Source organism: Artemia franciscana, chromosome 3 (genome assembly GCF_032884065.1).
Source record: "Artemia franciscana chromosome 3, ASM3288406v1, whole genome shotgun sequence".
NCBI lineage: Eukaryota > Metazoa > Arthropoda > Branchiopoda > Anostraca > Artemiidae > Artemia > Artemia franciscana.
The window spans coordinates 19,262,159-19,289,741 of NC_088865.1; the positions used below are offsets into that span (position 1 = coordinate 19,262,159).

The 27,583-nt window shown below is 34.2% G+C and overlaps 1 long non-coding RNA gene across 1 annotated transcript; it reads left to right on the plus strand.

The window, feature by feature from the left end:
- LOC136024981 (uncharacterized) lies at window positions 1-27,583 on the plus strand. Its single transcript, XR_010616990.1, has 3 exons — window positions 1-68; window positions 5,835-5,897; window positions 27,474-27,583. It is a non-coding gene; the product is annotated as an uncharacterized LOC136024981 (long non-coding RNA).

Below are 27,583 nucleotides of genomic sequence, written 5' to 3' on the forward strand. Positions count from 1 at the left end.
AAAAATCTATCAGAAAATCATAAACATAATTACTCTGGCTTGTCAAATAGATGCTACAATTTGTTCTGGTAAGCACTGTTCTACTATTATGGCTCGAGCGAAAATCCACTTCCAAAATCGCTGACGTCAAATTCAGAGAAAAGAACATACATTTTATTGTCTGATGGTGTGCTTGGAAATAAGCATAGAGTTATAATTCCAAATATTAATAATACGCAGAGGGTATAATCTGAATATTCTTTATGGCGGCATTATGAGGAGTTAAAATTATTTTCTGTAAAATTTTTCCATTCCGTTTGAGTCTTCAGAAGAGAAACAATAATATCCAATAATAATTATATAATTTATATAAAGTGGCGAAACCCTATATAGGCCAGTGTATTCTCCTGATGAGCCCTTGTGTTGGGTTGTTGCCTCTGAATTATTTGTCTATATTATTTTTTCTATTGTTTGGTAAGTGACGACTTATGCTTATTGACGAAATGACTGCCTGTCCATGGATTATTCTTTATGGTTAATTGTGTATGGCTATGCTGTTTGACCTATGTGATTGTATGGATGAGTAGGGTTAAGGCCTCATTCAAGTGCTGGTCTATATTAATCACTAATTTAGGAAAACAGTCTTCCTTTTCTCCTTCTGTCTCTTTTTTTTTTTTTTTTTTTTTTTTTTTTTTTTTTTTTTTTTTTTTTTTTTTTGTGCTGTTGCATTGGTGATTTCTCTTTTCATGATAATTATAATTATAATAATTATATAATAATTTCTCTTAGGAATTATAGCCGTAGTTTTTTTTAGCCAGGGGCCTGCGTAAACATCTGATTTTATGAAAGTCAGTTAAGATTTGCAAATATTACACAAATAAACTTCTTATTTGTTAATCAAAAAATGAATATTATATTAGATGTTCATGTACGTGAGATAGTAGCAGTATAATTTGTGCTACCTTACCAAGTTGTAAAGGGGTAACTAGTTTTGGTGTAGGCCTACATGGCGGCCAAACTCTTGGGATACCACACGTAATCTAAAAATATTTTCAAATACAAATGGATTCAAAGTATGCCGTATAATAGATTCTTAGAGAACCATTACAGCCCTAATACATAGTATACAATCTCCTTTTCCAAACATGCAGTGCCAGCAATAAAATTACAGTAAGACAGATATAAGTCGAAACGAGAATAATGTCCTCTGAAGTCAATCTCCTCCCCCCCTCCTCAGACTTACTATTTTTACAAGAATTTCCAAAGTTACCAGTAGCCTATTTTCTAAACAGGTCGATTCTTTTTCTTATTGTTGCTGCTGATGAAACAAATTATGAATTCAGATCGTTGAATGAAACTCGGATAAAAACAGACAAAATATCAACACTGAAATGAAAGAAGAAGAAAAAAATACTAAAAAGGAACACTAGAGTTAATTTATTTTGTTTTCTTACTGTTGTATCTTGGTCATTAGAGCTAGTGCTATTCCCAGTTTTTTTTATTACTCTTATTAATATATATTTTTTTTTTTAATCCATGTATACTTTAATCCCGTGCTAAAGAAATTGATGGCGAAAACAAGACCAGGTTCTACTTCCCTAGGAATGACGCACGGACGGATAATAGATAGACATATCTATTAACAAATGAACCAAAATCATTTTTATACAATCCTAATAAGGGGGGGGGGGTTAATGCCAGAATTGCCTTTCACTTAATTGGACTATCGGTCTTGGCTTTTTCCACAATTAGCCATGGCTTGATGCCCACAACTACTCCATTTTAATTCCAATTGAGTCCATTTTAAGTCCAGTTGAGTGAGAGGCAATTCTGGCATTAATCTCCCCCCCCCTTCTTAGGATTTTATGAGGATAAATTGTTTTTTTTATCAAATTTTTCGTTTTATGGTAAAACAATAGACAAAAGACAAGCTGTAGGTTACCATCCGCTGATTTTCCGCTGAAGGCATCCGCTGTGATTGTTTTTTGTTTGTTTTTTTTTCGTCAAATTTTTCGTTTTATGGTAAAACAATGGGCAAAAGAAAAGCTGTAGGTTATCATCCGCTGATTGTCCGCTGAAGACATCCGCTGTGATTGTTTTTTGTTTGTTTTTTTCGTCAAATTTTTCGTTTTATGGTAAAACAATAGACAAAAGACAAGCTGTAGATTATCATCCGCTGATTGTCCGCTGAAGGCATCCGCTGTGATTGTTTTTTGTTTGTTTTTTTTTCGTCAAATTTTTCGTTTTATGGTAAAACAATAGGCAAAAGAAAAGCTGTAGGTTATCATCCGCTGATTGTCCGCTGAAGACATCCGCTGTGATTGTTTTTTGTTTGTTTTTTTCGTCAAATTTTTCGTTTTATGGTAAAACAATAGGCAAAAGACAAGATGTAGGTTATCATCCGCTGATTGTCCGCTGAAGGCATCCGCTGTGATTGTATTTTGTTTGTTTTTTTTTTCGTCAAATTTTTCGTTTTATGGTAAAACAACAGGCAAAAGAAAAGCTGTAGGTTATCATCCGCTGATTGTCCGCTGAAGACATCCGCTGTGATTGTTTTTTGTCAAATTTTTCGTTTTATGGTAAAACAATAGACAAAAGACAAGCTGTAGGTTACCATCCGCTGATTGTCCGCTGAAGACATCCGCTGTGATTGTTTTTTGTTTTGTTTTTTGTCAAATTTTTCATTTTATGGTAAAACAATAGACAAAAGACAAGCTGTAGGTTATCATCCGCTGATTGTCCGCTGAAGACATCCGCTGTGATTGTTTTTTGTTTTGTTTTTGTCAAATTTTTCGTTTTATGCTAAAACAATAGAGAAAAGACAAGCTGTAGGTTACCATCAGCTGATTGTCCGCTGAAGACATCCGCTGTGATTATTTTTTGTTTTGTTTTTTGTCAAATTTTTCGTTTTATAGTAAAACAATAGACAAAAGACAAGCTGTAGGTTATCATCCGCTGATTGTCCGCTGAAGAAATCCGCTGTGATTGTTTTTTGTTTTGTTTTTTATCAAATTTTTCGTTTTATGGTAAAACAATAGACAAAAGACAAGCTCTAGGTTACCATCCGCTGATTGTCCGCTGAAGGCATCCGCTGTGATTGTTATTTGTTTGTTTTTTTTCGTCAAATTTTACTTTTTATGGTAAAACAATAGACAAAAGACAAGCTGTAGGTTATCATCCGCTGATTGTCCGCTGAAGACATCCGCTGTGATTGTTTTTTGTTTTGTTTTTTGTCAAATTTTTCGTTTTATGGTAAAACAATAGACAAAAGACAAGCTGTAGGCTATCATCCGCTGATTGTCCGCTGAAGACGTCCGCTGTGATTGTTTTTTGTTTTGTTTTTGTCAAATTTTTCGTTTTATGGTAAAACAATAGACAAAAGACAAGCTCTAGGTTACCATCCGCTGATTGTCCGCTGAAGACATCCGCTGTGATTTTTTTTTTTTTTTTTTTTTTTTTTTTTTTTTTTTTTTGTCAAATTTTTCGTTTATGGTAAAACAATAGGCAAAAGACAAGCTGTAGGTTATCATCCGCTGATTGTCCGCTGAAGGCATCCGCTGTGATTGTTTTTTTTTTTTGTTTTTTGTCAAATTTATCGTTTTATGGTAAAACAATAGACAAAAGACAAGCTGTAGGTTATCATCCGCTGATTGTCCGCTGAAGACATCCGCTGTGATTGTTTTTTGTTTTGTTTTTTGTCAAATTTTTCGTTTTATGCTAAAACAATAGAGAAAAGACAAGCTGTAGGTTATCATCCGCTGATTGTCCGCTGAAGGCATCCGCTGTGATTGTTTTTTTTTTTTTTTTTTTTTTTGTCAAATTTATCGTTTTATGGTAAAACAATAGACAAAAGACAAGCTGTAGGTTACCATCCGCTGATTGTCCGCTGAAGACATCTGCTGTGATTGTTTGTTTTTTTTTTGTCAAATTTTTCGTTTTATAGTGAGACAATAAGCAAAAGACAAGCCGTAGGCTGTCTTGAAAAGAATTGCAAGAAAACAACAACATAATAGAAGCAAAAGAAAAACGGCTTTTTAATAGTAGACAAACTATGTTTGCTATCTATTGCGAAATTCCTTAGAAGTATTGAACAACGTTAATTATTCACTCCATAAGTTTCCCTTTTGAAGTTTGATCAGATCAAGTATAGGTCTAATAAACAACTATTGCCCCTGGGTCTGACTCTCCTAATATTTAATTGTCTCTGGAACTTAGGAAGAGGCTGCTGTTTTCGAATCACTAATTTGTCAGGAGTTTCAGGAATCGAATTCCCCTGAGCGAAAGCCCTCATCTTAGATTGATGAAGTTTTGACCTGTAATGATGAAACTTTTGCTTTTCAGATTCTATATTTTTAATGACTAGTCAAAAACTATTCAAGCAGATTTGCTAAAAATTAGTTACTATGTAAATAATATTTATTTCAAATAGTTTAGATGATATTTGCGCTAAGTTTCTTCAGAATATTGTTTGATACCTTCAGTGGTGCTAGAAAAGACAAAAACAAAATACAGTTTATTTTCAAATTGACGTAAATTGATCATTAAGCTTAGTTTTAACTATAAAGGCTACGAAACTGCAAAAATTCACCTGATTCTTCAAAGAGGGAGAAAACACCCAGTAAAAGTAAAAGAATTTCCGTTTAAATCAAACCATTAGATTCGGCGTATTGTCAGAAGAAAAATCACAGACGCGTGTTAATTTGTTGCTTTTTTTCTCCCCATAGGTGGTCGTATCGAACCAACGGTCTTAGGACATTGGTTTAGGGTTCATTTGAAAAGAAATTAAAGTTTCTGGTGCTCTTTTGTTTGACCAATAAGATCAGACGAATGCTAGCCCTCTTCCACGACCCTTTTTCCCAAATTATTTGATCAAACGTTTGAAATAGCCATTTTGTTTAGGATAGTTTAAAGGTTCCAAAACTATAGCTTTAGATTTAACATGAATCACTCAGCCCCTGAGGATAGGTGGATCTATGAAAACCGGTTTCATAGCCATAAAGACAAATAACGGTTGATAGAATGCATTGGAATTGTATGGGCAATATATTTGCACATCAAATGGTGGGAGTAAGGTTAGGCTATGCTACTTTATCCCCCTCTCTCTCCCGTAATGTGCAAATATAAAGTCCAAATTATATTACTATATAAACTAAAGTATGTTATTTTCATCATATTTTGGTATATTTCATTAAGATTAACATAACTTGTTTCTTGGGTGTGTTACGCATAATTGAAAAGTACTTCTTTTTTTATTAAAGAGGCAACAAGACTGATGTTTATCAAAATTTGTGAAGATTGGGCCAAATTTTGTCCATGAAAATATGAAAAGGCCATTTTCAAAATTGTCGCTTGTGTTCCAGTAATTATACTAGCTCAGCTAGGGTTAAAATTAAATAGTATACTAGCTCAGCTAGAGTATCTAAATTTTTAGATACTCTTGAGTAGATACTAAATAGTATCTAAATTTTTTTGGGAAAAACTGGAGTCTTGAATCGACAAGGAAAGAAAATTAAAAAGAACGAGTAAAAATTTCGATTAGGTCACCGATAACCAATTTTCAGCGATCGGGGTATAAGCCAAGGGTACCAATTTGGGAAAATACAGGGAGGAAGCAAGGATTTTGTGTTATTGTCTGCGTAAAAATACGAAGGGCACTTAAAGGGTAATTTTCACTAGGGAAAAATATCAATCTAAAAGTATTGTTCCATATCTAGTGGGAATTCTACCTCCTTTCTATAGAAAATGGTAAAGAAACGAAACGATTCTTAATTACAATGATGAAGAGTACTTTAATTCTAGTGATTTCTAGTCAATAATCTAGCGATTTGTGTGCTAATTTAGTGTTTTTTTTCAAGAATCTAGCGATTTTTGTCACTGGGTGCCAACCCTGACTGTGGCTGGAAGTCTGAACAATAACGGTAAGCGCTTATTATATTTTGTTAATTCGATCATTTATGTCTTATGTTTTACAAAGTCTTTAAGTTAATGTAGTTTTATAAATAAATAACAAAAGGTTCCTTGGTTCCAGTTTAGTGGCTGGCTTTTCCAGAAGGAAACAGTGCGATTATAAAAAAAAAGAATTAAAGTGCCTACTTATATCATCTCTAACTCCGGGTTAATTTATTTTACCCCCCTCCCCTCTAATGCTTAAATATATAGCCCAAATTATATACTCTCAGGAAATTTCTGAGACATGCTATAAAAGTAAAAATAGTACCATTAGATGTCTTACTGTATGCCATTTCTAAATATTTTGGTTACTGCTCTGACGGTTTATCTCTTTCTCCCTGATGGTCTCAGATATACACCTAATAGTATATTTATCCTTTAATTGATCTCGTGATAAGTCATCAGCTCTTGAATTATAGGTCTTTGGGGTTCAATTTGTATAAAATTTAGTTTTGTCTGAGTGTGAGCAATATAGTTGTAATTAAAACTATAATTTAAAATATTTGAAAAAATATATTTAAAAACGGAAATAAACTTTGCAGAAAATAAGGAATCCAACGGTACTATTTTATTTGTATATCATGTTTCAAGAAATTCATGAATATATATAATTTGGGGTCTTTTATAATTTGGTCTATCGTTAGGTATGAGCTAAACTAAGTTAAGCGCTTTTAGGAATTATGTACCCAAGTTAGCATTTTAGAATTCATTATGTTGGTTTTCAGAATTCTATTATACTTCCTTCTAGAGTGGCCAACAAATAAACTAAAAGTGACTGCTGAAATAAAAGTAAAGCGCAACATTAAAACTTAAAAGAAGCAAAAATTATTTCGTATATGAGGGGGATTCTCCCCTCCTCAGTCTCCCGCTCAAGCACAAGAAGCACAATTAAGCTTCAGCGTAAAGGGTGAAAGATGAAAATGGGAAGCCCCCTCCCCTTATAAGTAGAATGATTTCTGTTTTTTTTCAAGTTTTAGCAATGATACTTGCTTTCATTTGAAAAATTACTTTCTTTTATTGATTTTCTGTTCATTAACAAAGAATGTAATGGAGGCTACAAGGGTGCTCACTGAAAATTTTGCAGATTGAGGGGGGGAGGAGCAGATACCAAAATTGTTGTATAGGGGGGGGGGGTAATAGAATACATTTAGAATACATTTTGTTATAAATAAATTTATTGTAAACAAAAAGGTTTTAAATTAAAAAGAGTAACTGCCTTTAAGAACAAAATGAAACAAAACGCAGCAAATTTTGAACGGCGTGGATTCCAAGCAAAGGGATTAATTTGTTCAATTCGTTAATTATTTTGCTTTGAATGGCCAAGTATATCAAGTGGCAACATCTCTTGAATTACCAAGTGTATTAAGTTGAAACTCTCATTGAAGGTTGACGGGTATAATGAACTACCGTACATCAAAATGCACTAAATGCATCTTATAAAATAGGTGTCTCTGCTACATCTCAAGAATAGTTAAGGGCATTAAGATGATCATGGTTACAGCGATAGCTGCAACCTATTAAAGAGCGAACAATTGCTTATAGTAGACTTACTTGACTTACTTACTTGACTTACTGCTCCTGCCGAAATGCTTCCGGCGTCGAGAGTGATGCTACATGGCGCCTCCATTTGGACCGGTCTCTTGCAAGGATGTGGACATCCTCCTGAATATTTGCCATGATTAAGAAGGCACCTGTCGTGTCCTGCCATCTGGTTGGGGGACGACCTCTTGGGCGTTTCCCGCCATGCAGCACGGGATCAAAGTCAAAAATCGTTCGTGTGGGAGTGCAATTTTTTGCATGGATAGCACTAATCTCTGTCTCCCGATTTTTTTTCTCTCTTTTTCCAGGGCTAGCGGTTTACCAGAGCATCATAGAGAGATTCTTAACAGCTTATTCACAAACTCTTTCTCAGATCTACGTGCTTTTTATAAATTCCGTCCTCTACAAGTGTCATACGGCACAAAAATGGCACTTTCTGTGCCATTTCTCAAGGGGTGAGGCTAACGGGTTACTAAAAAATCCTAGACAGATGTTTACTAGCTCACATAAAAGCTATTTCTCATATCTACTTTTTCCCTGTAAATTTTACCGCCTGCAAGTGCCAAGTGGCACTATTGGTGCCATGTCTCAAGTGGAAAATCTAGGGCTAGTTCGGTAATAGAACTTCTTAGAGAGATGTTTAATCGCTAATTTGAAAGCTATCACTTATATCTACGTGCATTTTACGTGCATTAGTCCGCTGGGAGAATTTACTACGAACTCTTCAACACGGTCAGCCGACGTTGAGGCTCACAAAATGATTTGTAAAATATCGAATGCTCTTAAGAAGAAGAAATTCATAGAATAACAAATAATTGAATCTCAAAATTCTAAATGACTATTCCTTGGAGTACCCCCTACCCTCCTCCTGTTTGCAAAGTTCAGCTTCACCAAATATAGTTTAATGCTCTCACTCCTTATAATAGAAACTTTTATTGACACAATGTTTCATACTAGCCAATGACAAACGTATTTTCTGAATAAGGTCCAAGAACTATGATTTTTGTGATGACATAACTCTCCATATTCTTTGGTAAAATAGCTATAAGTTACACAAGTATGGTCCTACAAAAACAAAGAAATTAAATTTGATCATCAGCCGTCATAGTTCAGTTCGTCGTGTTCTAACCCCTTGCCACTTAGGGATCTGAGAAGTGTAGGCATATGGTTTTGGAACCACTCAAAATTGTATCTCCAAACAAGGATAACTTATTATTAGATTTATTTATTCATACAATATTTAACACAACTATTTAATATTTGTAATGTATATAGAGAAATCATAGGATTAAGACAATTATTTCATTGTTTTCTGGATATTTTTCTAGTTGTCAGGTTACTTTCTAACTTTCTCTTGTTTGGTGCTATTCCAAGCCTGTATGTTTTTTGGTGTTTTTTGGTGTTTATCAGGGGGGGGATTTTTAATGAAATATTTTAGACATACCAACATTTTGCTTAGGTTTTGAAAACCTTAAAAATCTTCTTTAGAAAAATAGTTCCTCTTTCCTAACTGTCAAGGTTGCCTACTTTCAAAAAATGGGTACACCATCTTGTGTAGCATAAATTTCTCGGCATTATTTGAAAAACCATCAGAAATTAAATAACTTTTTCAACTGAAAGAAGGGAGCAATATTAAAGCTTAAAACGAATAAAATTATCCCGCATATGAGGGGGCTGCCTCCCTGAAAAAATAAAAAGATCGTTGCATTGTTGCTTCTGAATTAAATTTAAATTAAAAACAGGCAAAAATTGATTTAAAAAAACAAAGATTTTTGAGAGAAGTAAATAGCGAAGTTGAAACTTAAAACGAACAAAAATTATTGCTTTACAATCTATCTAGCAAATATCAACGAAACTAGTACAAATAAACAAAATAATCATATTTCCCCATGTTTTTAGAACTATGGAAACCTAGCGCTTTATAGTTTTACACAACCTCTGATATCAGCAACTTCCAGTATACAATTAAAATTATCTTAAGAAATAAACACTTTTTTAATAAATGCAAAGACACTGAACAGCATACAGAAATATTGGATTGATTTATCAGGTAAAATTTTGATCTCATCAGCTATAATACCAATAGTGAGTACTAAACAATCTTAAATTGTAAGAAATACGCTTTGGTATTGCTCAAAATGAGGATCAAATAAGCCACAAGACGAACTCTGGAAGTCCGGTAATTTCTCTCTATACTACAGAAAAATTGAAGCTATGTTAATAATTTTAAAGCTACTTTACAGTCCTCATACTATCAAGATGGTTTTACTTCGAACTTTCCTACAAAATAACCATGAAATGTTCTTTCAAACAGTTCGTGGTAACGAACTGTAGTAAGGAGCGACCCGGCTCAATAGTAACCAAAACTATAAAAAATTGAATTTTGATATCAATAGCTACATCAAAAGAATCGCATTTTTATGCTGATTTTAAATATATAAGTTATATAATATATAAGTGACTATTCCTATAAATATATAAATATATATATTCCTATAAATATATAATATATTCCTATAAATATATAAATATATAAATAAATATATAAATATATATATATATATATATAAATATATAAATATATAAATATAAATATATATAAATACATAAATATATAAATATATATAAATATATATATAATATATTCCTATAAATATAAATATGTAAATATATAAGTTTATTGCTTTACAATCTATCTAACAAATATCAACGAAACTAGTACAAATAAACAAAATAATCATATTTCCCCATGTTTTTAGAACTATGGAAACCTGCACATCCTTCATGGAAATTCTTTTCCCTCATTATAAATTCCTCCATGGAAAGATCCTCCCAGATAAGTCCGACTGTTGATTTTTTTTTTTTTTGCCCTATGGCCCCTTTGGCTACTTTTTGCCCTATTGTAAATTTATACCCTTATTAATGTCGTAAATAGACTAGTAACATGATATTCTAATGAACATGACATAATCTGTTCCAGCATACATTGTCTTACACAAAATGTTAATACGTTTTGATATTGAAGGGTAAGCTTTTGCCGGGGAATCAAAAATACAGAAAAATCACTGACTAAACAAAAGAGGGAGAATAACAAAATTTTAGAATAGGCTAATCATTGAGTTTCAAATTGGACATTTTTTTTTTCTAGAGCTAAAAAACCTGATTCAAAAAGTAATTTTTACACTGAAAAATATAAGTTTCATCAAGTTTAGTCTTACCCATCAAAAGTTAGGAGCCTGAGAAAATTTGCCTTATTTAGGGAAATAGGGGGAAATACCCCCTAAAAGTCGTAGGATCTTAACGAAAATGACACCATCCGATTCAGCGTATCAGAAAACCCTACTGTAGGAGTTTCAAGCTCCTATCTACAAAAATGTGGAATTTTGAATTTTTTGCCAAAAGGCAAATCACGGATGCGTGTTTATTTGTTTGTTTGTTTTTTTTTTTTTTTTCTTTTCCCCAGGGGTCATCGTATCGACCAAGTGGTCCTAGAATGTCGCAGGATGGCTCATTCTAACGGAAATGAAAAGTTCTAGTGCCCTTTTTAAGTGACGAAAAAAATTGGAGGGCATCTAGGCCCCCTCCCACGCTCATGTTTTTCCCAAAGTCAACAGATCAAAATTTTGAGATAGCCATTTTGTTCAGCATAGTCGAAAACCATAATAACTATGTCTTTGGGGATAATTTACTCCCCCACAATCCCTGGGGGAAGGGCTGCAAGTTACAAACTTTGACCAGTGTTTACATATAGTAATGGTTATTGGGAAGTGTACAGACGTTTTCAGGGGGATTTTATTTTGTTTGGGGGTGGGGCTGAAGAGAGGAGGCTATGTTGGAGGATCTTTCCTTGGAGGACTCTGTCATGGGGAAGAAAAATTCAATGACAAGGGCGCAGGATTCTCTAGCATTACTATAAGAAAACAATGAAAAATAAACATGAAAACGTTTTTTCAAATTAAAGGAAGAAGTAGCATTGAAACTTAAAACGAACAGAGATTATTACGCATATGAGGGGTTCTAAAAATACTTTAGCATAAAGAGCGAGGTATTTAGGAGGAGATAAATACCTTGCTCTTTATGCTAAAGTATTTTTAGTAATTTCAACTATTTATTCTACAGCCTTTCTGATTCAGGGGTCATTCTTAAAGAATTGGGACAAAACTTACGATTTAGTGAAGAGCGAGGTATTAACGAGGGTACAAACCCCCTCGTATACATAATAAAAATGTAAGATTATGAAAGTTTGTTACGTAAGTTAATTCTTAAGTTACGTATATTTTTTACTAATAAAAACGTTCGTTAAAAATTAAAAGTTCTAGTTGCCTTTTTAAGTAACCGAAAAATTCGAGGGCAACTAGGCCTCCTTCTCCACCCCTTATTTCTCAAAATCGTCTGATCAAAACTAAGAGAAAGCCATTTAGCCAAAAAAAGAATTAATATACAAATTTCATTATAATAATTTATGTGCGGAGAGCCAAAACCAAACATGCATTAATTTAAAAACGTTCAGAAATTAAATAAAAAAAAAACTAGTTTTTTTAGCTGAAAGTAAGGAGCGACATTAAAACTTAAAACGAACAGAAATTACTCCGTATATGAAATGAGTTGTCCCCTCCATAATCCCTCGCTCTTTACGCTAAAGCTTTTAATTGTTTTAAAAAGTAAAATTGTGGCAAAGAGTCAAACTTTAGCGTAAAGAGCGAGGGATTGCGGAGGGGACAACTCATTTCATATACGGAGTAATTTCTGTTCGTTTTAAGTTTTAATGTCGCTCCTTACTTTCAGCTAAAAAACTAGTTTTTTTTTTATTTAATTCAAAACCAAAACGAGAGCCAATCATTAGACTGAACCATTGTGCAAAAGTGTTACCAAATGAAACGAACAGAAGAACTAAGCAACAATCATAAATGCTTTATTTTTATAATTTTAAAAATGTCCTTAATCCGTTTGCTTTTACTGTACCAAAACTCCCGTATTTTTTTTTTGTGTTTTCAGTACAGTGCTAGTTTCCTATAATTCTATAAACATAAGGAAATATGATTATTTTGTTTATTTGTACTAGTTTTATTGATATTATTTAGATAGACTGTGAATCAATAATTGTGTTCGTTTTAAGTTTCAACTTCGCTCTTTACTTCTCTCATACAGCATTTTTTTTTTTAATGCTTCTCAGGAACGACTAGGGGATCTAAGTTGAAACTTTCAAGGAATGTTGAGGATGACGTTGAAATAGGTCAAAAATCGTCTAAGTTGAAGCTTTCAAGGAATGTTGAGGATGACGTTGAAATAGGTCAAAAATCATTTTTTGCATTTGGTTGTATGTGAAATTTTTGCAAAGGATGTATGTGAAACATCTCAAGAACAGCAAAGGGCATTGAGTTAAAACTATCAGGGAATGTTGAGGGAGGATATTGAACAAGAAGATTTCCAGTTTTTAGGAGCGAAATCTTACCCACGCCACAACATGCACATAAGGGCGTAATTTGAAATAGGGCCTTTCCATAACCCAGCTTTCCCCCAGCCAGCTAAAATTTAGCATCTTCAATAATTTTATCCAAACTAATATAGCGTTCATAATTCAAGCATCTACAGAAACAAATCGATGCATTTGCTTTTATCATGGTTGCAGCGGTAGTTGCAACCTATTAAAGAGCGAACCCCAGCCCATAGTAACCAAAAGTTAAAAATTTGCGTTTTGAAAAAACACTGCCAAGTGAGAAACAATTGCCATCTGACACTGACTCAGGAATGGTAACTATTTCGGTTCGTCTTGGAATAAAGTTTATCAAACAGTTCTTGGTAACGAACTGTAGTAAGGAGCGACCCGGCTCAATAGTAACCAAAACTCTAAAAAATAGAATTTTGATACCAATAGCTGCATCGAAATAACTGCATTTTACTGCTGATTTTAAATATATAAGTTTCATCAACTTTAGTCCTACCCATCAAAAGTTACGAGCCTGAGAAAATGTGCCTTATTTTAGAAAATAGGGAGAAACAACCCTTAAGAGTCACAGAATCTTAACGAAAATCACACCATCAGATTCAGTGTATCAGAGAACCCTATTGCACATGTTTGAAGCTCCTATCTGCAAACATGTGAAATTTCGTATTTTTTGCCAGAAAGCAAATCACGGATGCGCGTTTATTTGTTTGTTTGTTTTTTGTTTCTGTTTTTTTTCCGGGGGCTATCGTATCGACCCAGTGGTCCTAGGATCTTGCGAGAGGGCTCATTCTAACGGAAATAAAAGTTCTAGTGGCCTTTTAAGTGACCAAAAAATTGGAGGGCACCTAGGCCCCCTCCTACGCTAAATATTTACCCAAAGTCACCGGATCAAAATTCTGAGATAGCCATTTTATTCAGCGTAGTCGAAGAACCTTATAACTATGTCTTTGCGGTCGACTTACTTCCCCGCAGTCCCCGTGGGAGGTGCTACAAATTACAAGCTTTGACCAGTGCTTACATATAGTAATGGTTATTTGGAAGTGTGCAGACGTTTTCAGGAGGATTTTTTGGCTGGGGGGGGGGGGGGGTTGAGAAGAGGGGGATATGTTGGAGGAACTTTCCTTGGAGGAATTTGTCATCGGGGAAGAAAATTTCCATGAAGGGAGCGCAGGATTTCCTAGCATTACTTAAAAAAACACAATGAAAAAATAAATATGAAAAAGTTTTTTCAACTGAAAGTAAGGAGCAGCATTAAAACTTATAACGAACAGAAATTATTACCTATATGATGGGCTCACCTCCTTCTAATACCTCGCTGTTTACGCTAAAGTATTTTTAGTAACTTCAACTATTTATTCTACGGCTTTTGTAATTCAGGGGTCATTTTTAAGAAATTAGGACAAAATTAGGACAGAAATTAGGTCAGATCGAGGTACTGACGAGGGGGGTGAACCCCTCATATACGTAATAAAAACATGAGAATACAGAAGTTCGTTACGTAAGCTAATTTGTAAGTTACCTATATCTTTTCTAATAAAAACATTCGTAAAAAATTAAAAGTTCTAGTTGCCTTTTTAAGTAACCAAAAAATCGGAGGGCAACTAGGCCTCCTCCCTCGCTCTTTTTCCTTAAAATCATTCGATCAAAAAAATGAGAAAGCCATTTAGCCAAAAAAATATACAAATTTCGTTTTAATTATTCATCTGCTGAGAGCCAAAACTAAAACGTTCAGAAATTAAATAAAGAAAAACGAGTTTTTTTAACGGAAAGTAAGGAGCGGACATTAAAACTTAAAACGAACAGAAACTACCTCGTATATGAAAGTGGCTGCTTCCTCATCAACGCCCCGCTCTTTACGCTTAAGTTTTTTACTGTTTTAAAAAGTAGAGTTAAGAGAAAGAGTCAAACTTTAGCTTAAAGAGCGGGGCGTTGATGAGGAAGCAGCCCCTTTCATATACGAAGTAATTTCTGTTCGTTTTAAGTTTTAATGTCGCTCCTTACTTTCCGTTAAAAAAACTTGTTTTTTTTTTAATTGCGAAAAGAAATTTATGGTGATTTTGAAAAACAGCCTGAAACCTCTCAAAACTGGTATCAGATCAAAATTAAAAGTGTTCCATTGGAATCAGCGTGATCGAAAGCCTAATACAGGGAAATTATAGTTCCCCTCCTTGAGCATCAATAAAAATCCCCTTTTTAATCGTTAGCACTGATCTTTCTCCCGTTTTTTTTCAGTAGGTTTAATGGGCTACCAGAACATCACAGCGAGTTGCTTAATGGCTCATTCAAAAGCCATTCCTCATATCTACATTTTTAACAAACAAATACAAAGTAGAGACAATAGGGAAAATCTTTTCAAGACAGTGGAAATCAGTTCCGTGAATATTTCGGCCCTATGTCCAAGGGCCGTCTTCAGCACAATACAAGAATAAGAGAGAAACTATATATATATATATATATATATATATATATATATATATATATATATATATATATATATATATATATATATATATATATATATATATATATATATATATATATATATATATATATATATATATATATATATATATATATATATATATATATATATATATATATATATATAAATGAACTTACATCAAATTGTGAGAATTATTGTGCTGAAGACGGCCCTTGGACATAGGGCCGAAATATTCACGGAACTGATTTCCACTGTCTTGAAAAGATTTTCCCTATTGTCTCTACTTTGTATTTGTTTGTTATGGAAAGGCAGTGTGGTCTTTGTCGCTATTTTCATCTACATTCTTTTTACAAATTCCATCATCTGCAATGTACATATGGTAATGAAATGGTACTTTTTGTGACATTTTTCAAGAGGTGGCACTAGCAGGCTACCAGAATATCATAGAAAGATTTTTTATAGCTCATATAAAAGATATTGCTCATATCTACGTTTTTCCTATAAATTCCACTATTTGCAAGCTCCAAATGGCTCTAAAAATGACACTTTTGGTGCCATGTCTCAAGTGGAAAAGCTGGGGCTATTGGGCTAGCAGAACTTGTAAGAGTGGTATTTAATGGCTCATTCGACAGCTATTGCTCATATTTAAGTGCTTTTTTTTCTTATCAATTCCACCATTCGTAAGTGGGATATAGCACTGAAAAGAATACTGTTGGTGCCACTTAAGATGTAGATAACTAAATAAGATGTAGGTGTTTATTCCTCCAGTGCACAAATAATGATGAGGTAAGTGACTGTTAGATCTAGCAAGTTACGTGAGATTACGTCATCATCAACATAAGCAAACAAAACGTTCCTTATTACGTAACAAGCACCTGCATCTTGAAGAAATCTTAAAAAAAGTGTCGGGACTGGAATTCCATGGGATATCTGGCTGGTAAAAGCATTATGGTTACACTACTAACATTATGAATACTTCATATATATTCAAAGCTAGAATGAAGTGTCACAGCTAAAGTAATAAACTCATCCAGATAAATTAGATAATGATTACTGTATTGGAATTAAAAAAAAAATCCATGGGAATTAAAAGTCAATGAAGCCATGCAAGCAAATAAAGTAGGAGATTGTAAAATTCAAACTCAAAGCCGTAAAGTGAGAATGATCTTAAACATGAAAAAAGAGCTTAAATGTGATAAGCATTCATTTCAAAAGTTAAATCACAAAATTTACAATTCTTTTTCGATTAGGCTGTAAAGTGAAAAACACTTAAAGCCAACGATAACTTCGTCAGCATCTGGAATCCTTACGATTATAATGGTAATCCCCTATTCTTTTTTATGACTCCCTTTTTCTATGCAGGAAATGCTGATAATATTTTTAAAAGTTTTCCTGTGATTTTATTACAATCCATGAAAGTGCATCGTAAAAATTTATGGGTTATATTTTATTGCTCGTAGTTAATTACCGATCAATTCTTTATCGGGGCGGTGCGATATTTTTAAATTGATATTGGTCTTCATAAGGTCAAATTGCTAACGAATATTTTGCATAGTCATACAGAATTGAACTTAACCCTGAAAAAAAAAAAAAAAACCTTTTGTTTCACATTTTGAGGAGAAATTTTTCTTTTTCTTTCCTTTTTCCATTTCCATTCTCCTTTTATTTAAAGAGAAAGGAACAATATAAAACAATTCGAAGGTTGGCAAATAACATATGATATTTTGAAGGTCAGCCTTAATATTTAGACGAAAAAGGTTTTTTATTTACGGTAGAACTATTTTACTTGCAAAAATTAAACATATCATAATTTATTTTTCAAAGTAATTATTGTTGACAATTTTTAAAACGAGAGTCAAACGTAAATTAGCCTTTCTATCAAACAGTTCGTGGTAACGAACTGTAGTAAGGAGCGACCCGGGTCAATAGTAAACAAAACTCTAAAAAACGGAATTTTGATACTAACAGAAGAATTGGATTTTCATGCTGATTTTAAATAGATTAAATAAAAAAAAACAAATTCTTTTAACTGAAAGTAAGGAGCGACATTAAAACTTAAAACGAACAGAAATTACCCCGTATATGATAGGGGCTGCTCCTTCTTCAACGCCTTGCTCTTTGCACTAAAGTTTGACTCTCTCTCTCAACTCTACTTTTTAAAACAGTAAAAACTCTAGCGTAAAGAGCAGCACGTTGAAGAAGGAGCAGCCCCTATCATATACGGGGTAATTTCTGTTCGTTTTAAGTTTTAATGTCGCTCCTTACTTTCAGTTAAAAAAGTTTGTTTTTTTATTTAATTTCTGAACGTTTTTTAGTTAATCCATGTTTTGATTTCGGCTCTCCGCAGATGAATAATTAAAGCGAAATTTGTATATTTATTTATTTTGCTAAATGGCTTTCCCAAAGTTTTGATCGAATGATTTTGCGAAAAAAGGAGGGGAAGGAGGCCCAGTTGCTCTCCAATTTTTTGGGTACTTAAAAAGGCAACTAGAACTTTTAGTTTTTACGAACGTTTTCATTAGTAGAAGATATACGTACCTTACGAATTAGCTTACGTAACAAACTTCTATGTTCGTATGTTTTTATTACGTATATGAGAAGGTTCGCCCACTCGTCAATACCTCGTCAATAACTCTTTGCATTAAAGCTTAAATTTTGTCCCCTGAATCACAAAGCCCGTAGAATAAATAGTTGAAATTACTAAAAATCCTTTAGCGTAAAGAGTGAGGTATTAGGAGGAGGCGAACCCCTTATATGCGTAATATTTTCTGTTCGTTTTAAGTTTTAATGCTACTCCATACTTCCAGTTAAAAAAACTTTTTCATATTTATTTTCTCATTGTTTTTTTAAATAATGCTAGAAAATGCTGCGCCCCCTTTATGGAAATCTTCTTCCCCCATGACAAATTCCTCCATGGAAAATTTCCCCCACATAGCCCCCTCTTCTCAAACCTCCCCCTCCCAACCAAAAAATCCCCTTGAAAACGTCTCTACATTTCCCAATAACAATTAATATATGCACACTGGTCAAAATTTGCAACTTGCAGCCCCTCCCACGGGGACTGTGGGGGAGTAAGTCGTCCCCAAAGACATAGTTATAAGGTTTTTCGACTATGCTGAATAAAATGGCTATCTCAGAATTTTGATCCGACTACTTTGGGAAAAAAATGAGCGTGGGAGGGGGCCTAGGTGCCCTCCGATTTTTTGGTCACTTAAAAAGGGCACTAGAACTTTTCATTTCCGTTCGAATGAGCCCTCTCGCAAAATTCTAGGACCATTGGGTCGATATGATCACCCCTATGAAAAAAAAAACAAAAAAAACAAAAAAAAAAAAAAACAAATAAACACGCATCCGTGATTTGTCTTCTGGCAAAAAATACAAAATTCCACATTTTTGTAGATAGGATCTTGGAACTTGTACATTAGGGTTTTCTGATACGCTGAATCTGATGGTGTGATTTTCATTAAGATTCTATGACTTTTGGGGGTGTTTCACCCTATTTTCTAAAATAGGGCAGATTTTCTCAGGCTCGTAACTTTTGATGGGTAAGACTAAACTTGATGAAACTTATATATTTAAAATCAGCATTAAAATGCAATTCTTTTGATGTAACTATTGGTATCAAAATTCCGTTTTTTAGAGTTTTGGTTACTATCGAGCCGGGTCGCTCCTTACTACAGTTCGTTACCACGAACTGTTTGATAAGTTTCATCAAATTTAGTCTTTATCATCAAAAGTTACGAGCCTGAGAAAATTTGCCTTATTTTGGAAAATGGGAGAAACACCCCATAAAATCATAGAATCTTGAAAATCACACCATCGTATTCAGCGTATCGAAGAACCCTATTGCAAAAATTCCAAGCTCCTATCTACAAAAATGTGGAATTTCTTATTTTTTGCCAAAAGACAGATCACGGGTGCGTGTTAATTTGTTTTTTTTTTGTTTTTGTTTTTTTTCCAGGGGTCATCGTGTCTCTGATTTATGGGCGTTGAAACAAACAGAAATTATTCCGTATATGAAAGAAGTTGTCCCCTCCTCAACGTCCCGCTCTTTATGCTAAGTTTTTTATTGCTTAAAAAGTAGAACTGTGACAAAGAGTCGAACTTTAGCGTAAAGAGCGGGACGTTGAGGAGGGGGTAGACCTTTCATATACGGAATATTTTTGGTTCATTTTAAGTTTTAATTTCACTCCTTATTTTCAGTTGAAAAAACTTGTTGTTTTTTTTATTTACCACTCAAAGGTCAGACAGTGGAGACTATATCGCAAGTGCTGTAATTGAGTGTATGGATAAACATCATATTCCCTCGATAAAATCGTGGTGTTTCCAACAAATAGGGCCAAAAATATGACCGGCGTAAAAAAAGGGCTTGTTACTATTTTGAAAGAAAAATTTAATCATGAAATACTTGTTTATCATTCATCAAAAAGTGCCTTGTGAGCAAACATTCTCGGAAAAAAATTTGTAAATTTACGAAATTAGTGGCAACAGTCATCTACTCAATTTTAGCTAAATTTCTTAATCATAGCCAATTCCAAAAATTTTTATTTGAAATGAAGAGTGAGTACGCTGGTCTTCTGCTTCATAACACTGCTTTTCTTGAGGCCAAAATAATTTCAAAGATTTAAAAAACATGAAAATTGGAACTTGGAATGTTACGACGTTAAAAAATGACTATCGCATCGACATTTTGACTGACGAATTCAGACGGTTTGAACTGGATTTATTAGGAGTTTCAGAAACTCATATCCCAGGGGTAGGAAGCATGAAATTAGGTGACATAGAATTTGTTTACTCAGGAAGGAAGGATGGGGTACATAGACAGGGAGTAGGGCTCATGATGAATAAGGAAGCTGCTAAGTCTTGTTTAGGCTGGGAAGGTATTAATAATAGAATACTAATTGCTCATTTTATGACTAAAAAGTTTAGGGTATCAGTTATAGTAGTATATGCCCCCATTGAACCAACTGATGGAGATACTAGTGACTCAGATGAATTTTACTTACAGTTACAGGAGCAAATAGACAGGGCACCAGGTAGAAATATGGTGTTTTTGCTAGGAGATTTTAATGCCCAGGTTGGTAGAAATAGGGATAGATGGTATCCTAGCCTAGGTAATTTTGGTGTAGGAAAAGAAAACAGTAATGGCTATAGGCTTTTGCAATTTTGTAGGTATAACAACCTAGTTATAACCAATACGGTGTTTGGTCACAAAATGGCCCATAAGTTGACATGGTATTCACGTGGTGGTAAGACAGCAAACCTTATTGATTATGTTATTGTAAACAGAAGACTAGCAGGATCAATACAAGATACTAGGGTGTATAGGAGTGCCGTTATTGATGTTAAAAGTAAAGATCACCATCTAGTAGTGTCTAAGGTTAATTTAAAGCTGAAATTTCGGAAGAGTAACTCCCTCCCGGGAAGTTATGATGTTGGTAGACTTCAGGATGAAAATTTGAGAAAAAAATTCCAGGAACAGTTGAGTACTAAACTTGAGGGTTTAAAATTTGACAATGTGGAAGATGGTTGGAATAATTTCAGAAAAACAATTTGTGAAGTTGCTGATGGTGTCCTAGGGAAGAGTGCTAAGACAGCAACTAGGAATATTAGTGAAAAAGCTTTAGGTTTAATAGAGAGTAGAAGGGGTTTGTATAAGAATTATCTGAGCGATAGGTCGTATGAAAACAAAAGGAATGTAAAGAAAGTGGAGAAAGCATTAAAATATGAACTAAGGAGATGTGAAATGGAGGCGATGGATAAAATTGCTGAGGATCTGGAAGATGCGGCTAGACGGCATAATAGTAAAATATTATACTGGCATGTTAATAAATTGAAAGGGAGTAGCCGATCCGGACTAGTCCCAGTTAAAGATAGAAATGGGGTCACAATTAGTGATAAGGAAAAAGTTAAAGAAAGATGGGTGGAACATTTTGAGAATGTGCTAAACCGAGATACAGTTGCAGGAAAAGATATAGATGAAAATGAAAAAGTTTGTGATACCTTGGATGTGAAGGAAGATTTGTTTAGTGAGGAAGAATTAGCGACAGTACTAGAAGGATTAAAAAATAATAAGGCCCCAGGTGCTGATAGTATGATTAATGAGTTCCTTAAATATGGTGGCTCTGAGGTTAGGAATAAGCTACTGAAGATTATGAACATGATTTTTGAAAAAGGGGAAGTACCCAATGATTTTAGGAAAACCTTAATTAAACCACTGTATAAGAAAGGTGACAAGAGTGAATGTCGGAATTATCGAGGCATTAGTCTGGTCTCTGTAGGTAGCAAATTACTGAGTAATATGATACTTTTTAGACTGAGACATGCTGTAGACAAAGTTTTAAGGGAAGAACAATGTGGTTTTAGAAAAGGTAGAGGATGTGTCGACCATGTTTTCACTCTTAGGTTAATAATTGAGAAGTCCCTTCGTTGTCAAACACCTTTGGTCCTTAGTTTTATCGATTATGAGCAAGCTTTCGATTCTGTTGATAGAACAGCGTTAACAAAGGTCTTATCGTTATATGGTATACCAGAAAAATACATTAAAGTGATTTGCGCTATGTACGAGAATAATACTGCTGCGGTTAAGGTAGGAAATGAGGTTAGCAACTGGTTTTGTATTAAATCAGGAGTTAAGCAGGGTTGTGTTCTATCCCCCTTTATATGGATCATTTTGATGGACTTCGTCTTAAGGAGCACAGGAAAGGCAATTGGAGACCATGGAATCAAATGGGGAGGAAGAACGCTCCTGGACTTAGATTATGCTGATGATTTAAGCATATTAGATGAAAGTGTGAGCAAAATGAATGAATTTTTAGAGGTTTTACGAGTTCAGGGTGCTAAAATAGGCTTGAAAATTAATGTTAAGAAGACTAAGTCACTAAGGTTAGGAATAAGTGAAGATGAACAGGTGACCTTAGGTAACGAAAAGATTGATCAGGTTGGGAGCTTCAGTTACCTTGGTAGTATTATTAGTAAAGATGGTGGGAGCAGTGAAGATGTTAAAAGTAGAATAGCTAAAGCTCAGGGTGTTTTTTCACAGTTAAAAAAAGTTTGGAAGAATAGAAAGATAAGCCTACAAACCAAGATTAGAATATTGGAAGCTACAGTGATGACAGTGGTCAAATATGGCTCTGAAGCATGGACACTCCGAAAAGCAGATGAAAATTTACTAGATGTTTTCCAGAGAAATTGCCTACGGATTGTTCTGGGTACCCGGCTGACTGACCGTATTTCAAACAGTAGGTTGTACGAAAAGTGTGGTTCAATCCCGCTTTCTGGGGCTATAATGAAAGAAAGGTTGAGATGGCTAGGCCACGTTCTACGGATGAAGGATGACAGATTACCGAAGATTGTCCTTTTTGGCCAACCGTCTGGGGCTACACGGAAAGCAGGTCGTCCTTGTCTGGGTTGGGAGGATGTCATAAATAAGGATTTAAAGGAAATGGGAACTTCCTGGGAGGGTGTAAAGAGGGAGGCTTTAAATAGATTAGGTTGGAGGAGGAGCGTGCGTAGCTGTGTTGGCCTCAGGCGGCTTGGTGCTGCAGTGAGTTATTAGTAGTAGTAGTAGTAGTAGTAAGTTGTTGATTGAGACGGGACGATTCGTCCCTTCTCAGGGACGAATCCTCACTTCTCACTCGTCCGTTCTTTCAGACGAGAAAGAACGTTTCTCGTCCCTTTATACAGAGATAATTGCATTTTTCCTTGAGAAGGACGTTCAACACCCAGAGCTAACCAATGATTAGTGGATGCAAAACTTTTATGTCATGGTAGACGTTTTGCATCATTTATATCAGCACAATGGTAAATTACAAGGGAAATGAAACTTAACTTTTCCAAGTTAGAAGAGGCGATAATATTCGAAAAAAATGTCCATTTTGCTCAAAGTATTAAAAGGGAAACGTTGTTTTGCTTTCCAAGCCTGATGAAGCATGACCAAAAAAATAATTTCTCCATTGATAAGCACCATTTTAAGACAATAATTTCAAATATGAGGGAAGCTTTTGTCTGCAGGTTTCAGAAATTTAAAAACAGCAGAACAACTTTAGCATTTGTCAAAAATCCTCTCATTCCTACGATAACCGAGTTGAAGTTGTCTTCTTTTGAAACTGACATTTGTAGCTTTGAAATACAGCTGCTGAATTAAAAAAAAAAAAAAAAAAACAAACAAGGAGATATGGTAATATTAATTCGAACTTCTTTGTGTTGAATTGGAAATATCGAGAAGAAAAAATGTGACATTAGTTCAAAACACAAGTGGCCTGCTTTGAATTACTTGGAGAAGGAAGACATGAGCAGTTTCAGCGCTTGGAATAGTATCCTTGATTCTTACTATCAGCAGAAATAGCTTGCGTTTGTCGTTCTTTCCCTTTTCGGTTCTGAATATATATGCGTTTTTCAAGGAAGAACATTGTCAAGAATAAACTGAGAAGTCGTCTTATTGATGAGAACTTTGGATCGTACCAAAATTAAAAGCAATAATATACAAACCTGACTGAATTTATTCTTTACAAGGAGATAAAAGCATATTGCTCGCATTAGTAAATATTTATTAAGTATTAAATCTAGTTTCAAACAGTTCGTGGTAACGAACTGTAGTAAGGAGCGACCCGGCTCAATAGTAACCAAAACTCTAAAAAATGGAATTTTGATACCAATACCAACATCAAAAGAATTGCATTTTAATGCTGATTTTAAATATATAGGTTTCATCAAGTTTAGTCTTACCCATCAAAAGTTACGAGCCTGAGAAAATTTGCGTTATTTAGAAAATAGGGGGAAACGCCCCCTAGAAGTCATAGAATCTTAACGAAAATCATACCATCAGATTCAGCGTATCAGAGAACCCTACTATAGAAGTTTCAAGCTCCTATCTACAAAAATGCGGAATTTTGTATTTTTTGCCAGAAGGCAGGTCACGGATGCGTGTTTATTTGTTTTTTTTTTTCCCAGGGGTGATCGTATCGACCCAGTTGTCCTAGAATGTTGCAAGAGGGCTCATTCTAACGGAAATGAAAAGTTCTAGTGCCCTTTTTAAGTGACCAAAAAAATTGGAGGGCACCTAGGCCCCCTCCCACGCTAATTATTTTACCAAAGTCAACGGATCAAAATTCTGAGATAGCCATTTTATTCAGCGTAGTCGAAAAACCTTATAACTATGTCTTTGGGGACGAATTACTCCCCCACAGTCCCCATGGGAGGGGCAACAAGTTACAAACTTTGACCAATGCTTACATATAGTAATGATTATTGGGAAGTGTACAGGCGTTTTCAGGAGGATTTTTTTGGTTGGGGGAGGGTTGAGAAGAGAGGGATATGCTGGGGGAACTTTCCATCGATAATTTGTCATGGGGGAAGAAAATCTCCATGAAGGGAGCGCAGGATTTACTAGCATTATTTAAAAACACAATGAAAAAATAAATATGAAAAAGTTCTTTCAGCTGGAAGTGAGGAACAGCATTAAAACTTAAAACAAACAGAAATTATTACCCATTTGAGGGGCTCACCTCCTGCTACTACCTCGCTCTTTACGTTAAAGTATTTTTAGTAATTTCAACTATTTATTCTACGGCTTTTGTGATTCTGGGGTCATTCTTAATGAATTGGGACAAAATTTAAGCTTTAGTGTAAAGAGCGAGGATCTGACAAGGGGGCGAACCCCCTCATATATGTAATAAAAATATGAGAATACAAAAGTTCTTTACGTAAGCTAATTTATAAGTTACGTAAATCTTTTACTAATAAAAATATTCGTAAAAAATTAAAAGTTAGTTGCCTTTTTAATTGACCAAAAAATCGGAGGGCAACTAGGCTTCCTCCCCCGCTCTTTTTTTCTCAAAATCATTCGATCAAAATTATGAGAAAGCCATTTAGCCAAAAAAAAATGCAAATTTTGTTTAAATTATTCCTCTGCGGAGAGCCAAAATCAAAACATGAATTGATTCAAAAACCTTCAGAAATTAAATAAAAAATACAAGTTTTTTTTTAACTGAAAGTAAGGAGCGATATTAAAACTGAAAACGAACAGAAATTACTTCGTATATGAAAGAGGCTGCTTCCTCATCAACGCCCCACTCTTTACGCTAAATTTTTTTACTGTTTTAAAAAGAAGAATTGAGAGACAGAGTCAAACTTTAGCGTAAAGAGGGGGCGTTGATGAGGAAGCAGCCTCTTTCATATGCGAAGTAATTTCTGTTCGTTTTCAGTTTTAATGTCGCTCCTTACTTTCAGTTAAAAAAACTTGTTTTTTTTATTTAATTACTTATTGAAGCCTACTACTTGTTTGGTGCAAAAAAAGTTAGCTAAACAATCACATTTGGCTCCAAATTCTCTAAAAATTGTTTTATCGTTCATATTTGGCTCTTTGGCTAATAAGTTTGCCGACTACTGGTGTATGTACACCATCTTAAATCTTATACATAAATCTTATATGAGCTTATAGTGTAAAAATAAAGAGTGAACCAGAGACAAAACTTGTGAATAGACAAAAATAGGTTCTTATCCGCAATAAAGAGACGAGTCATCGTTCCGAAACTATTCGCAAATTTCATTCTTCATTTCAAAAAGTACTTTTTAAGATTAGTTCATAATTTACAGAAATGTTTAGACGCACCATGAGTCTTCAAACAGAACACAACGAGCAGAACTTACCAATAACAATGAAGCTAAACTTACAGCGAACGCAATATATACCTAAACAAAACACAGAATGATGTCGTAGCTCCTTAGCCCCCCCCCCCTCAATTCTCCAAAAAAGTGTTGAATATTTGCAGTATTTTTCTTTACTGGAAACCAAATAAATTGCTTAAATTCAAACTTTTGCTTAGACATTTTTTTCAATATTATAAACCAGAAAAGAATTTGTTTAAAAAGAAGAAAACAGTTCCAGGAAAAAGGGCTTTAAAAAAAAGTATATATCTCAATATATTGATACGTATCTGTTATGCTGAAAACTTTATACCACAAATGAGTGCAATTATGACACCCCTCACATTAACCGGGACAGAGGACCATATGCACTTTACTGGAAACCAAAAAAATAGCTTAAAGTAAAAGTTCAGTTTGGTGAGTCAATCTGAAATACACTTAACAAGAGTGCATTTTAAGGGAGCAATGGAAAAAAAGATTATTTAAAATGTTTTTCATGTTAAGCTAATAAAAGTAAATTGATTTTACTGAGGTCCCAGGTACTGATAGTTTGGTAAATGGGTTGCTTGAATATGGTGGCTCTGATGTTAAAAATAAGCTATCGAAGATTATGAACATGATTTCTGAAAAAGGTTAAGTACCTAGCGATTTAAGGAAAAATCTAATTAAACCACTGTATAAGAAAAGTGATAAGAGTGAGCGTGGTAATTATCGAGGCATTATACTGGTCTCTGTTGGTAGCAAATTTATTTCACATTTTCGAGAAATGTTGTACGTAAAACACTTCAAGACTACAAAGCAATTCTGATCTGGTTCCATGTGAGGCTTCAAGTGTCAGTATGCATGAGGCGTAGAACGATACCCAGATTGACCTCCATTAAGCTTCGTCCATTGAAAAGGGCACTACAAATTAGAATTTGCGGTCGAAATAGACACACCGATGAGCGCATGTTTCACCATTATCAGCAATTTTATTATTGCTGATGCGCATTATATTTCTCATGGTTGTGTCCTCTGATCTAGTATATTTCATGCAAATTTAAAAAAGGGCAATCTTCTATAAAAATTAAACAGTGAGTCTTCTTTATTATTATGTTGAAAATCTTAATGATACCGGGTCGAGCTTTATTGCCCATTAGTACAAGCGGGCTTGTCACCCTTAGTGATTCATCACTATTTCTAGTGATATTTGTATTCCAAAAAAAAATTAACAAACCAGCACACAAATTATTAGATTATCTAGGAAATTCATTATGTCAACCAAAAAAATCACTCAAATCTAGTGATTTAGTTTTCACCGGGTGTCAATCATGAGTGCTTGGCATGGCAAAGTGTTTTGCTCCTGGGAGAAAGTGAAGTTGTTCGGTGATTGAGAATTGGATACTCCAGTAACTGTGTTTTGATTTTGAAAAAATTTCTAAGAATAGAAAAAATTCTTAATATTTTCACTTTGTTATTTTGTCTTTACAGCTTTCTTAACAACTTACATTCACAGTTGGCTATTGACAATTGACGATTCACAATTAACATTCACAACTTGCTTAGTGTTTCCGAATATTGACATATATACCGAATATTAA